Here is a 14,129-nt window from a genome sequence, read left to right on the forward strand (position 1 = left end):
GGTGTATTAATTGTTGCAGTTTGTATGTGCTTGTTGATGACTTTTGCTGAAATATCATCATTTTGATATATGTGTTTAATTTGTCTTCTTTTTTTTGACTTTTTATTGGACTTTATTTCCTTAAACATATTCAACAACTTGAATGTTTGGTTGTTGAGATTATAAACTGGATTTTATATTCTTTCATAGTTTCCCCAAACATATTTTGATGTCTCTGTTTAATTTGTGTAACAACGTAAATTTTCACACAATTTTTCATTTTTGCAAACATCAAAAACCAACATTTAATATTTTGAAATCACATGTGTAACAAATGTCATTGTAACAAAATACATCCCATGATCATAAAACAGTTCCTTCATAGTGTGTACAATCATGCCGGCGACTTCCCACGGTCCTCACTAGTACCTGAAACACATAACACAACAACTGTAAGCATAAACGCTTAGTGAGTTCCCCAAAATACTACTTACGCACATACGCCTTTCCAGGCCGTGACCTTCCGGTCCATGTGTCTCAGGGGACTTCCGTCCCGACTTGGTAAACCTTCCGGTCTTACCTACGTCAACCTTACGGTCCACATCACAACGTCTTCCGGCCCATATCATATATGCCTTCCTTACTCATAAAGTCGAAACCTTTAAGCCTTGGCATTGTTGTAAAGGCTCTTACACTTCCTAACACCTTTCCATTTCAACTCAAGGATATAGATCTCATGCATGGCCAAACATTCACGTCCAAGATTACATTTTCATGAATCTACAACTCAAATAGACCAGATATATGATGAATCTAAGCTAATGGAGACCATTTGCTCATAAAGTCTCCACCTTTGGGACCAAAACCCTAGAAAATGGTCCATAAAGTATACCACAAGAACTACAAGTCAAGATCCAAACTTTTTACCTTAGAATGAAGCTCCAACCTTTGCAAAGCCCGGATCTACACTTAAACACCAACTTCTAGCCTTCCCAACGGATTCTTCTTCTCCTTTGCTACCTTGAAATCGCACCACCAAGCTTAGAACACACACAAATGGGCTAGGAACGAAGGAACACTCTCTTAGGGTTTCTTTCTGAGGGATGGTGGTTGGGGAATCAAGCCAACACATCCCTTTTATAGCCAACCCAACAATTAGGGTTTTTTATTATGGACCGGTTACGCCCAGCGTACCCGAGGGAGAACGCGTTAAAATGAAGTGCGCGAGTACGCGCAACGTACTCCTTGTACGCCCAGCGTACTCGCCCAACATGCAAAACCCTAAATGACAACAATTCAAAGATGAAGGGCTAAATAGAAGGGTACCTGGATTTCGGGTTGTTACAATTCTCCCCCACTAGAACCAGACTTCGTCCCCGAAGTCTTACACTGAAAACAATTCCGGATACTGATCCCTCATCTCAGACTCGGACTCCCATGTCAGCTCGGACCCCTCCCGATGTTGCCACTGCACTTGTACCAAGGGTACTTCCTTGCTCCTCAGAACCTTAACCTTTCGATCCCTGATCGCCACTGGTCTCTCAACATAGTTCAGGCCTGCATCCACCTGAATATCATCTAATGGCACCACTATCGACTCGTCGGTAATACATTTCCTCAACTGCGAAACATGAAAGGTGTCGTGGATCTGACCCAACTCCGCAGGTAGGTCCAACCGGTAAGCTACCCTGCCTACCCTAGTGATTATCCTGAAAGGTCTAATATATCGAGGTCCCAACTTGCCCCTCTTCCTGAATCGTATCACTCCTTTTCAAGGAGAGACCTTTAGGAGCACAAGGTCACCAACCTGAAACTCGAGCTCGGACCGACGCCTGTCCGCATAACTCTTCTGGCGACTCTGAGCAATCAACAATCTCTGCCTGACCTGCTGTATCTACTTGGTCGTTTGAAGTACAATCTCCGTGCTACCCATTACCCGTTGCCCCACCTCTCCCCAGTAGATGGGGGTGTGACACCTCCTCCCATACAGCAGCTCAAAGGGTGGCATACCAATGCTCGAATGATGGCTGTTGTTGAACGAAAACTCTGCTAAGGGTAAATAGGTGTCCCAACTCCCTCCAAAATCCAAAACACATGCTCGGAGCATATCCTCGAGCGTCTGAATCGTTCGTTTGCTCTGTCCGTCTGCCTGCGGGTGGTATGCGGTACTGAAATGCAGCCTCGTACCCAACTCCTCATGAAACTTCTTCCAAAACCTGGAAGTAAATCGTACATCCCGATCTGAAACGATCAACATCGGAACCCCATGCCGCGATACCACCTCTCTCACATATAACTCTGCCAACTTCTCCGCATAAGAGCTCTCACTGATAGCTAGAAAATGAGCGCTCTTCGTCAATCTATCCACAATCACCCAAATTGCATCGACCCCTCTCACACTCCTTGGCAATTTGGTGATAAAATCCATGGTAATCTGTTCCCACTTCCATTCGGGAATCTCCAGCGGCTGCAATTTACCGTGCGGACGCTGGTGCTCGGCCTTAACCTGACGACAAGTCAGGCACCTCTCGACGAACCATGCAACATCCCTCTTCATACAAGGCCACCAATACTCCTTCTTTAGGTCCAAATACATCTTACTAGCCCCGGGATGGATCGAGAATTTCGATCGATGCGCTTCTTCCATCAAAATAGTACGCGTACCGCCCACAAACAGTACCCAAATCTGAGCCTGAAATGTCATAAGTCCCCAACCATCCGTAACGAATTCCGATACCTGACCGACAACCTGCTCCCTCTTCTGGTTTTCCGATCTCGCAGCCTCAGCCTGGGCCCCTCGAATGGTGTCCAAAATCGGAGTCATCACCATCAACCTCATACAAACGTCTCGGATCGGGGCGCTCTCCGCCCTACGGCTCAACGCATCGGCTACGACATTAGCCTTGCCCGGGTGGTACAGGATCTCACAATCATAATCATCCACCACATCCAACCATCTCCTCTGTCGCATATTCAGATTTGGCTGGTCCATCAAGTACTTCAGACTCTTGTGGTCCATGTATATGGTACACCGAACCCTATAAAGATAGTGTCGCCAGATCTTGAGGGCAAACACCACAGCCCCCAATTCCAGGTCGTGGGTGGGATATCTCGATTCATGAGGCTTCAACTACATCTTACTAGCCCCTGGGAGTGCTAGCACCGGGGCCTCGCACAATTTCTAACGAAGGGTCTCGAATGAGGACTGCTGCTCCGGTCCCCATGAAAATGCAACACCCTTCCGGGTCATCTTGGTAAGTGGCACGGCGATCTTGGAGAAATCCCTGATAAACCTTCGATAATAGCCGGTCAATCCCAAAAAGCTCCTGATCTCAGTGGGCGATCTCGGTACTTCCCATCTCATCACCGCCTTGATCTTGTCCGGATCGACCAATATCCCTTTCTGGTTAACAAGATGCCCTAGGAACTGGACCTCTCGTAACTAGAAATCACACTTGGAGAATTTAGAATACAGCCTCTCCGATCTCAATAGTCCAAGAATATCCTTCAAATGATCCTTATGCTGCTCCCTAGACCTCGATTATACCAAAATATCATCAATGAATACGATCACCGACCGATCCAGCATCGGCATGCACACCCTGTTCATTAGATCCAAGAACGCAGTCGGGGCATTGGTGAGCCCAAAAGGCATCACCACAAACTCGTAATGTCCATAACGAGTTCTGAATGCAGTCTTCTGAATATCTTCATCCCGAACCCTCATTTGATGATAACCCGACCTCAAGTCTATCTTCGAGAACCAAGATCCCCCTACAATTGATCGAACAGATCATCGATCCTAGGTAATGGATACCGGTTTTTAACCGTCAACTTGTTCAACTCCCGGTAATCGATACACATCCGGTGTGAACCATCCTTTTTCTTGACAAAAAGAATCGGCGCTCCCCAAGGTGAGCTACTCGGTCGAATAAACCTCTTTCCCAACAGCTCCTGAAGCTGCGAGGATAACTCCTGCATTTCTGGTGGAGCGAGGCGATAAGGCGCCTTGGCGATGGGCGCCGCTCCCAGAACCAGATCGATACGGAACTCCACTTGCCTTACCGGAGGCACACCTGGTAGTTCTTCGGGGAACACATCCGAAAACTCGCACACTACTGGAACCTTGTCAACCGAAATTGGCCTCCCCGCGGCCACTCGTGTTTCCATCACATAGGCTATGAATCCACTGCAGCCCTTCTGCAAACTCTGTCTCTCCCTGGCAGCCGAACAAAACGCTAACCCACACCGGGTCCCCTCGCCATACATAGTAAGCACTCCCCCACTAGGGTCTCGTATAGTCACCAGCTGTCTCTCGTAGTCAATGACTCCCCCAAACTTACTCAACCAGTCCATGCCCATGATGACGCAGACATCTCCCATCGCTATAGGAACCAAATCTATAGGGAACTTGACACCAAAAATCTTGAGCACACATCCTCAAATCACGACAGTGGCGTATACCGCTTTCTCATCAGTTATGGAAACCCACAGGGGTCGACTCATCACCTCCCGATCAATACCGATGTGCTGGCTAAAAGCCAAAGATACAAAAGACCGACTCACACCCGAGTCAAATAATACCAAGGCAGGTACAGAATTCACAATAAAATTACCTATGCATATCATAATATAAGCATAATATCTCAGCATAAAAGTAAATACACGAAAGAATACATACCAGCCACGACATCGGGCGCCACGCGGACCTCATCCGCAGTCAACTGAAAAACTCTCCCACAAGCCTTTGGAGCCTCAGCTTTCACCGGTCGAGTCTCGGTAACCCTATTAGTAAGCGTAGATCCCTGGCGAAGCTGAGGCCACTCGGCCTTACGATGGCCAGTCTGGTTGCAATAAAAGCAAACCACGAATCCCTTGAGGAAATCCCTAGCGATGTGCCCCTCCTTGCTACACTTGTAGCAAGCACCTGATCGACAGGCCCCCTCATGACCCTTGCCGCACTTTCCGCAAGTACGGCCCTTCTGACCTCCCGTCCTTGAATCGGCGGACTTGGTCCGCTTGGCTGCCGGCTGGGACTGAGCCGACCGCTGATCCACCCGCTGAGACTCGGCCTCCTCCCTGGCCTGAGTCTCCAACTCGATCTCTCTCTTCCTGGAATTTTCCTGGACCTCAGCAAAGGTCTGGTATGACGAGTTCGATACGAACTCCCATATATCCCTCCTCAGTACACCCAAATATCGACTCATCCGAGCCTGCTCAGTGGACACCTGCTCAGGGCAGAACATCGCCCTTTCATGAAACTTCTGAGTGATCACAGTAACCGAATCATTACCCTGCTTGAGGGTCAAGAACTCCTGAACCAACCGTTCCCTCTCCATCGGGGGAACATACTCGTCTCTGAACATAGAAGTAAATCTCTCCCAATTCACGGCTGAAATCTCTACCAAAGTGATGTTCTCCGTCACGAACTTCCACCAATCCTTTGCTCCTAGGCGGAGCTGGTTCAAAGCAAACCGTACCCTCAGATGCTCCGGACATGAACATGTGTAGAAGCATCCCTCAATGTCAGCAATCCATCTCATCGCAGTGATCGGATCCTGCGCCCCATCAAACTCGGGTGGCTTCGTGTTGCTGAACTCCTGGAATAGCAACGAGTCACCTCCATGTGGTCTGGCAGCAGCCACAGCTGCGGTAGCTGCAGCCTCAGTCACCGTGGCGTACCGCTCATCGAAAGTCTCCATCAGTATGGTCTTGATAGACCCAAACATCTCTGGAATCTCGGCCCGGATCGCCGCAGCCACCTACTCGTGAATCATCTGACGAAGCTCCTCGTCACTCACACCGCTCGTACCAGGTCTGTGGCGTGGCCCAACCATAATGCCTCTGAAATACAACATAAAAATATCAGAGACTCCATCGAGCATAATCGCACTCGATAACGCAACCCTACTCATCCTCCGATACCCAAAGGATTCTTACTTGGGTTGCCCACCGACCCGGTGTCCTTAGTAGTACGGGCCCAATACAACCGACTACACCGCATCAGCATTCACCCCAAGTCCTCCTCCCCGGACCCCGGATCATGAGTACTCTATTCTTGCTATGCACTGGCTACCTACTCGCTCTCAAAGTATCGCATAACAGCAGGTTTTCCTAGACTAAGGCATCACAAATCAAGCCACTCTAATCCTAATATGAATACCTAGTCTACTAGCATGCATATCATATCATAACATATCTCATAACACATATTGTAAGGGTATTTTGGGGATTTTACCGTTCGGGCGCTGGCTGACCGTGCACACTGCTTCTCCTTTGGTTATTACGAAATATCTTAAATTTTTTTTATGCTTTTATTAATTGAAAATTTTCCTCAAATCCCCGGTTTGTGTTCAGTTACGCTCGAAGGTGCATCCGAATCCCTCAACCCAAGGCTCTGATATCAACTTGTAACAACGTAAATTTTCAAACAATTTTTCATTTTTGCAAACATCAAAAACCAACATTTAATATTCTGAAATCACATGTGTAACAAATGTCATTGTAACAAAATACATCCCATGATCATAAAACAGTTCCTTCGTCAGTGTGTACAATCACGCTAGCGCCTTCCCATGGTCCTCACTAGTACCTGAAACACATAACACAACAACTGTAAGCATAAACGCTTAATGAGTTCCCCAAAATACTACTTACACACATACGCCTTTCCAGGCCCTGACCTTCCGGTCCATGTGTCTCAGGGGACTTCCGTCCCGACTCGGTAAACCTTCCGGTCTTACCTACGTCAACCTTACGGTCCACATCACAACGTCTTCCGGCCCATATCATATATGCCTTCCGGCCCATAACATAATGCCTTCCGGCCCATATCAAACATAGCATACATAGCACATACAAACGATTAACTAATCACGTACAGCGCATGCAACTCATAACATATCCGACCTTCCAGTCACACAATAAAAAAACCCTTCCGGGTACAGTATAGTGAGAAAACTCACCTCGTGGAAAGTCTAGAATCTCGCGTACTCGCTATCTCCGAATCCCAACGAAGACTCAACCTCGCCTAATCATAACGAATACTACTTTAATTAATATAGACTTCCACAACTAGACTTTACCCCTTATCATCATTCCTCAAAGGGTAAAAGACCATTTTACCCTTCCTTGACTCAAAGTCCACATGTTGACCAAAACCCTAATGATTTATTATTTAACACACACATGTGATTATATATATATATATATATATATATATATATATATATATATATATATATACCTTAAATTTTCAGTAATTATTCACGAATTGAAACAATTGTGTGTATTTCAGGTTTTATGTATTCACATATATCTAATTTTGTTATATATTTCAATCAAATTATCATTTTAACTTATGATTTTGACATATAATTTTTTCTTAAAAATATTTCTACAAGAATTACCGAATCCGAGTACTCGTTGCTCGGTAGTCAGTTGAGCAGGTACCTAGTAGCGAGTTCTGCAACCTTGATCTTTGTTAGATTATATGTCTATCTTCTTTGGTAACATTTGGTTTTGTATGATTATTATTTATGGATTATTATCATAATAATATTGTGGGATTAAAAACCATATGTTTCTCACTAAGTTTTCCCAAACATGTCCCATTTAAACTATATGCATCACAAGTAACGAAAACTAAAACTATTGGAACTTGGTTAAGATGTCGAGTGTTTAAGAGACAATGTGTGATAGTATTAGTCTATCAAGCTCTAAGCAACACGATTGTTAAATATTTATGTTGCAAATTATGTTGTGTATTGATTATAACATCCTTATTGTTTTTCTGTTGTTTCATCCTTAGAGTTTTTGTATTTTGAAACAACATCGTTATTCAATATATTTTAATAAATGAAACAGTTTCCACAAAATGTTTTAATATACTAAGATTTTTCTACGAACAAAGATAACATGATTTTGAAAGCGTAGAGAAAAAAAAAATCGGTTCTAAAAAATAGGGGATGTCACAGCCCTCGTGGCAAGACCCATTATTATGGTGGCCTTGGTGGCAAACGAAAATGCCCTATTTAATAAAATGAAACAACATCGTTATTCAATATATTTTAATAGAATGGAACATGTTTTGCAAAATGTTTTAATATATTAGGATTTTTCCATAAATAAAAATAGCATGCTTTTAAAAGTGTAAAGAATTTTTTTTTCGGTTTTGAAAAATAAGGAATGTCATTGCCCTCGTGGCAAGACTCATTGTTATGGTGGCCTCCATGGCAAGACTAAATCACACTATGTAGCAAAACTCACCTCTTGTGACTAGAGTCAGGCTAAGCATTTGTGTGGCTTGGCTCATCTCTTAACCTCCACTAAAGTTTTTAAATGATAAGGTTATAGAATACCTTACAAACCCAATGAAGGTTCTTTCTCCCCACCTATGTAGGACAAAGAGAGTTTACCAACTTCTAAATTAACCCATAAAATTTCAAACAACCTTTTTAGTTAAGCATGTTGTAATGGTGCTTAACTGCTTATTCACCATTCTAGGAGACTAGGACCAACACCTTCGGACATATGTTCTCAAAGTTTTTGGAGAATATATTCTCAAAGTTTTTGGAGAAGGCCTTATAGTCATCCACAGTTGTTTTATGTCTCAAGAGGGCCACGAGGAGTTTTTCCTCTAGACCCTTCAAGGGGTGTTGTTTCTTAATCCCCGTCATTCTTCTCGTCTTCAATCTTACCTTATTATAAGATTGTGCAATGCACCTTCTGAATCATTTTTTACTGTCGTCTAAATCTCCTTCGTTACTCAGGTATATCTTAATTACCTAAAATATTTGATCACACCTAAATCACCAAAAACAACAAGGGGGCTTATCAGAGAAAGAGGGGTTGGAGTCTTGGAGAATCATCTAGATATGTATTAATGTGTGAACATGTGCCGGAGGGGTATTTAGGGAGAAATGATGGGAAAAAAAAGGTTAAAACATGGCCATGTGGTCAAAATATAGCGACAGATTTTTCTACTAGCGACAAACTGGTCAAATGTTAGCATCAGATTAATCGATAGTAATGAGTTTGCTGTTGTTTTTCTTTGAGAATAATTAATCACTCGTGTACCATAAAACTGACGAAATGTGACAAATTCCTCAAATGTATCACCGTTGGATAACCATTGCTAAATCTCATTGCATGTTTCCTTATCACTAAATCACTTTGGCTATACAAAATAATAATAATAATAATAATAATAATAATAATAATAATAATAATAATAATAATAATAAATAAATAAATAAATCGTTTCCCTTGTATCTGGTGTATACATAAATTTGCATTCCTAATGGTCTAAATGTTATCAAAGTACTTCATGTGGAATTGAAAAAAAAAAAAAAAAAAAAAAAAAAACTACAACTTGTAGACTAGTTCAATCAAGTAGCAAGCTCACAATAAATAAATAAATTAAATAATAAAAAGAGACGGTAGTGTGGAAGCAATGCATCAGCTACAAGGGAAATGAAGACAAAACCTAGTACCCGCATACAAAAAACGATGCACATCTTCATAAAGGTGATGCATGGTAAAAGAAGCCTAGTGAAAGCTAGCAGTGCCTTTTATCACATATAGCACCCTGAGGCATCCATCTCGTACATTCTAGCTTAATTTTGAGCTCTTGTCTTTACATGGAATCACCAAGTTAAGGTTTTATGTTTGGGCTTTTATGTATGACCTACGTAGTCAAACGAGAGGATCTTGGGAAAATAGAAGCAAGAAATTAAATTTAGTCATTTTAGTGATTAGGGTTTGTGGTCTTTTTGATATTTCTACTTGGTTTTTTTATGATGGTTAGGGCGTGATACGGACAAAGGTACATGAATAGGCTAGGTCACATGGACTAGTGTGCACAACATTGTAAATAGTAGGGATAATGATTTAGGAGGGTAATATCGTTTTCTGTTTATCCATTTTAGGTTCCTAACGTATTTTTTGTGCGTATTACACCATTAAGGTTATTATAACCGTTTACAAATAGTCCTTTTAACAGGAAGAAGCCGGTAAAAGGATTATTTATAAACGGTTATAACAACCTTAATGGTGTAATATACACAAAAAATACGTTGGGGACCTAATATGGACAAACGGGAAACGTTATTACCCTCCTAAGTCATTATCACATGAAACTATGAACCCCTATAATAAATATTTACTTTTTAAATAAGAAACTTATAGGTCTTGGGGATGGTAGTTTGGATGTTTTTAACCTCGGTCTTCTTTATAAATGGAAGTGACGCTTTCTTAATGACAATGGAGCTCTTCGGGTTAAAATTGTTAAATTTTGTCATGGGGAAGGTGGTGGTTTTTCAGACGATTCGAGAATAGGAATTGGAGGGGGTGTTTGGCAAAAGATTGTAGGATCCATTAATCACCTCCATGAGAATGGTTGTATTCCTTCTAATTACATGTATAGAGTGGTGGGGGATGAGACTCAAACGAGGTTCTAGAAGGATGTTTGGTGCTTGGATATTCCTCTTAAGGAGCGATTCAGGAGGCTCTTTGCTTTGGCCTTTAATCAAGATGCTCGAGTAGCACCAAACATCCTTCTAGAACCTCGTTTGAGTCTCATCCCCCACCACTCTATACATGTAATTAGAACCTCGTTTGGGTCTCATGGAGGTGATTAATGGATCCTACAATCTTTTGCCAAACACCCCCTCCTATTCCTATTCTCGAATCGTCTGAAAAACCACCACCTTCCCCATGACAAAATTTGACAATTTTAACCCGAAGAGCTCCATTGTCATTAAGAAACCACCACTTCCATTTATAAAGAATGCCAATATTGAAAACATCCAAACTACCAACCCCAAGACCTATAAGTTTCTTATTTAAAAAGTAAAAATTTATTATAGGGGTTTATAGTTTCATGGGATAATGACTTAGGAGGGTAATAACATTTCCCGTTTGTCCATATTCGGTCCCCAACGTATTTTTTGTGTATATTACACCATTAAGGTTGTTATAACCGTTTATAAATAATCCTTTTACCGGCTTCTTCCTGTTAAAATGATTATTTGTAAACGGTTATAATAACCTTAATGGTGTAATACGCACAAAAAATACGTTAGGGACCTAAAATGGACAAACAGTAAACGTTATTACCTTCATAAGTCATTATCCCTAAATAGTATGAGAGACCCAAATTTAAACTTGTAGCATGTTGTTAAACATTCCTCATGAAGGTCATTTAATTTCGTTTATTTAGGTTTCGTTTGATAGTTATTGTTTGGAAAAATGATGTCTTGTAAAGTTTTTTGACTGTGAAAGAAACCATACTGTTTGATTATACATCTGATTGAATGTACTGAATGATTAAAAATTATCATATTACACTGTTGTTATATACTGTAATGAATGGAGTTGCTAAATAATTATACAAACATATAAATTGTTATACAAAATTAAATTACACAATAACAAAAAAAAAAAATCAACATGCATCTTCTTTTTGTTGCAAATCAAGATTGCCAATATAAATAAAAAAGTTCTACAACTAAAATAAAATACAAAAATGTCAACCTTTTTTTGTTATAAATTAATAGAGAGAAAAGGCAAAAGTTTCTTCTTTTTTTTGTTGTTGTTAGGGCACAATTATCCAAAGTTTCATTAAGCCCATACAGACATGGTTTTGAGGTTTTTCTGATAAATACATATCATATTGAAAAAGATTTATTTTTTTGTTCAAATCAAATAGTATTTCTGGCTCACTCAGCCAAAAAGATATGTTTACACCTGAAAAATGTCTATTAAACGAACCTTAATAAATAAACAAACAAAAACATAATTTTTTTGTTGTTTAGTTAAACGAACAAACATAAAAATGATATAACTTATAGACATTCGTTTATGTTCGTTCATTTGTACTTAAGTAAGTTATAATAGATGTTTGTTTCCTTATGTTCTTTTAAATAAAAATTGCACTGTATATTTCGTATTTTAAATTTAGTACTGATTTTCTAAAAAAATATATATTATTTTTTTCTTTGATTATTATAAGAAAATATGATTTTATATATGATGGTCTTCCATTAGGTTTGAAGAATGATTTATGATCTATTTATTTATACTAGTTGTGAACATGAATTTATTCAAGAAAAAAAAGTTAAATATAAATGCTTAAATATTTAAAAGTTTGAATTTATAATGAATGTTTAAAAGTTTGAATTTATAATGAATGTGAGAAAAGTATTGAAGAATTGAAACTGAAGAGCCCATTTCTTTTTTAAATTTAAATAAATAATTGGGCTTCAAGTTATGAAATTTGAAATTAAAAATATACATTAATGAAATTGATATTTATTTATTATATTTAAATATTATGTGAAATTTAATAAATGAAAAACATAAAATTGTATGCGAAAAAAATTAAAATAACTACAAAATGACATGTTGGAAAAGGAATGAGGGTTTAACCTATGACAAAAAAATAAATAAATAAATAATATTTATTACACCATTCTGTTCGTTTATATTCATTTATGTAACACATAAAAATCATGAAAATTTTTAATTTTTTTAATACCAACCAATTTCACAGATTGATTACAAACATAGTTTTTCAAAACATGTTCAACATTAAAGTCTCCCAAAATCATAAGTTAAAATATGAGGTTGTGTCCGGTCATGCATTCGCCTTCCCACAATCATCCGAAGTACCTGAAATATAACCTAAAATTATACGCCAATGTTTAGTGAGTTCCCCCAAAGTACCAACATGCAATACACATAACAATAACAACAAACAACATGCATACAGAGCCTTCAGCTTAACTGGAATGCCCCCACTAGCCTAGAGTGTATCTGGTACGCTCACAGAACCTTCAACATGACTAGTACACCTCACCGGGCCTTCAGCCTGTCTGGTACATTCTCTGAGCCTTCGGCCTGACTGGTACGCCCCTCAAGCCATGGGTCTCTTGGCCTTCAGTCCATTGGGCCTCAACCCAGCCACATATAACATGTCGACATATACATAATAGATAAACATATATAACCAGTCGACAGACAAACTAACAAATCTTACAAATCACTAAGGATAGCATCATCCTATATACCAGGATGAGGTCTTGACTCCAAATCTCAGCTCACTAACCGACACCTAATCCCACCAATGACCAATTCCATCAAAATCCCAAAATACCCTTAAGGTCAAACTTGGTCAAGTCAATTGGTCAAACCAACTAAGTTAACTGAGTCTACCCAACTGAGTCAACTCAACCAAGTCAACTCAGGGTGCTTACGCGAGGTGTACACGAGGCCTCACAGATTGACCGCTATCGGGTGGTTGACCGAATACGCGGGGCGTACCCTTGCAAGCCCAAAAATCTTGTCAAGAGCTTAATGGCTTAAGCTCTTACGTCCCAACTTCAGAGCCATGGCCAAAATACACTCTAGAGTCATAAAGTTTCCAACTTTATGACTTTACATGCATATTAAGAGCTTAACTCAAGGTCTTAATCCATTACGACCTTCTACAAGATGCATGGAGCAAATTAACCAATGGGACTTCATTTTTATGACTTAAGACCTCTCCTAGGGTCGGAAAGGACAAATCAAATCGTGAAGAATATGCCATGCTCAAGATAAGACATTTGAGACAAAAAAAAGCACATGAAATCGACATATAAGCAAGATCTAGTAAGCTAGCCATCAAGGTATGAATTTTATACCTTGAAATGATGGAGAAAGGTGCAAAACTTCCTGATCCAAGCTTTGCCACCACTTTCTTCTTTCTTAGGAACACCTAAAAACCCACACTCAACCTTCCAAAGACTCTAATGAGGCTAGGGTTTACAAGAGAATAAGTGTTTGCTAATGGAGGCTAAAAATGGGGAAAATGAGACTTAATGATGCTTAAATACTAGCCAAACCCTAAAAACTAGGGTTTCCTAATCTGGCAAGTACACTCAGCGTACTAAGGCACACCCTAGTACGCTCATCGTATACCACGTACGCATGGCCTACTCCGAAGTCCTAAAATTACAATAATGTCATTAGGGTTCCATTGCATACTTTCTTGAACTAAGGGAACAGAATGCAACATAAATAAATTAACGGAATGAAATTAGAAGTACCTTAACATCGGAACGTTACAATTCTACCCCACTTGATCTGGACTTCGTCTTCGAAGTCTG

Source organism: Lactuca saligna, chromosome 3 (assembly GCF_052625555.1).
Source record: "Lactuca saligna cultivar CGN05327 chromosome 3, ASM5262555v1, whole genome shotgun sequence".
In the NCBI taxonomy this organism is placed as follows: domain Eukaryota; kingdom Viridiplantae; phylum Streptophyta; class Magnoliopsida; order Asterales; family Asteraceae; genus Lactuca; species Lactuca saligna.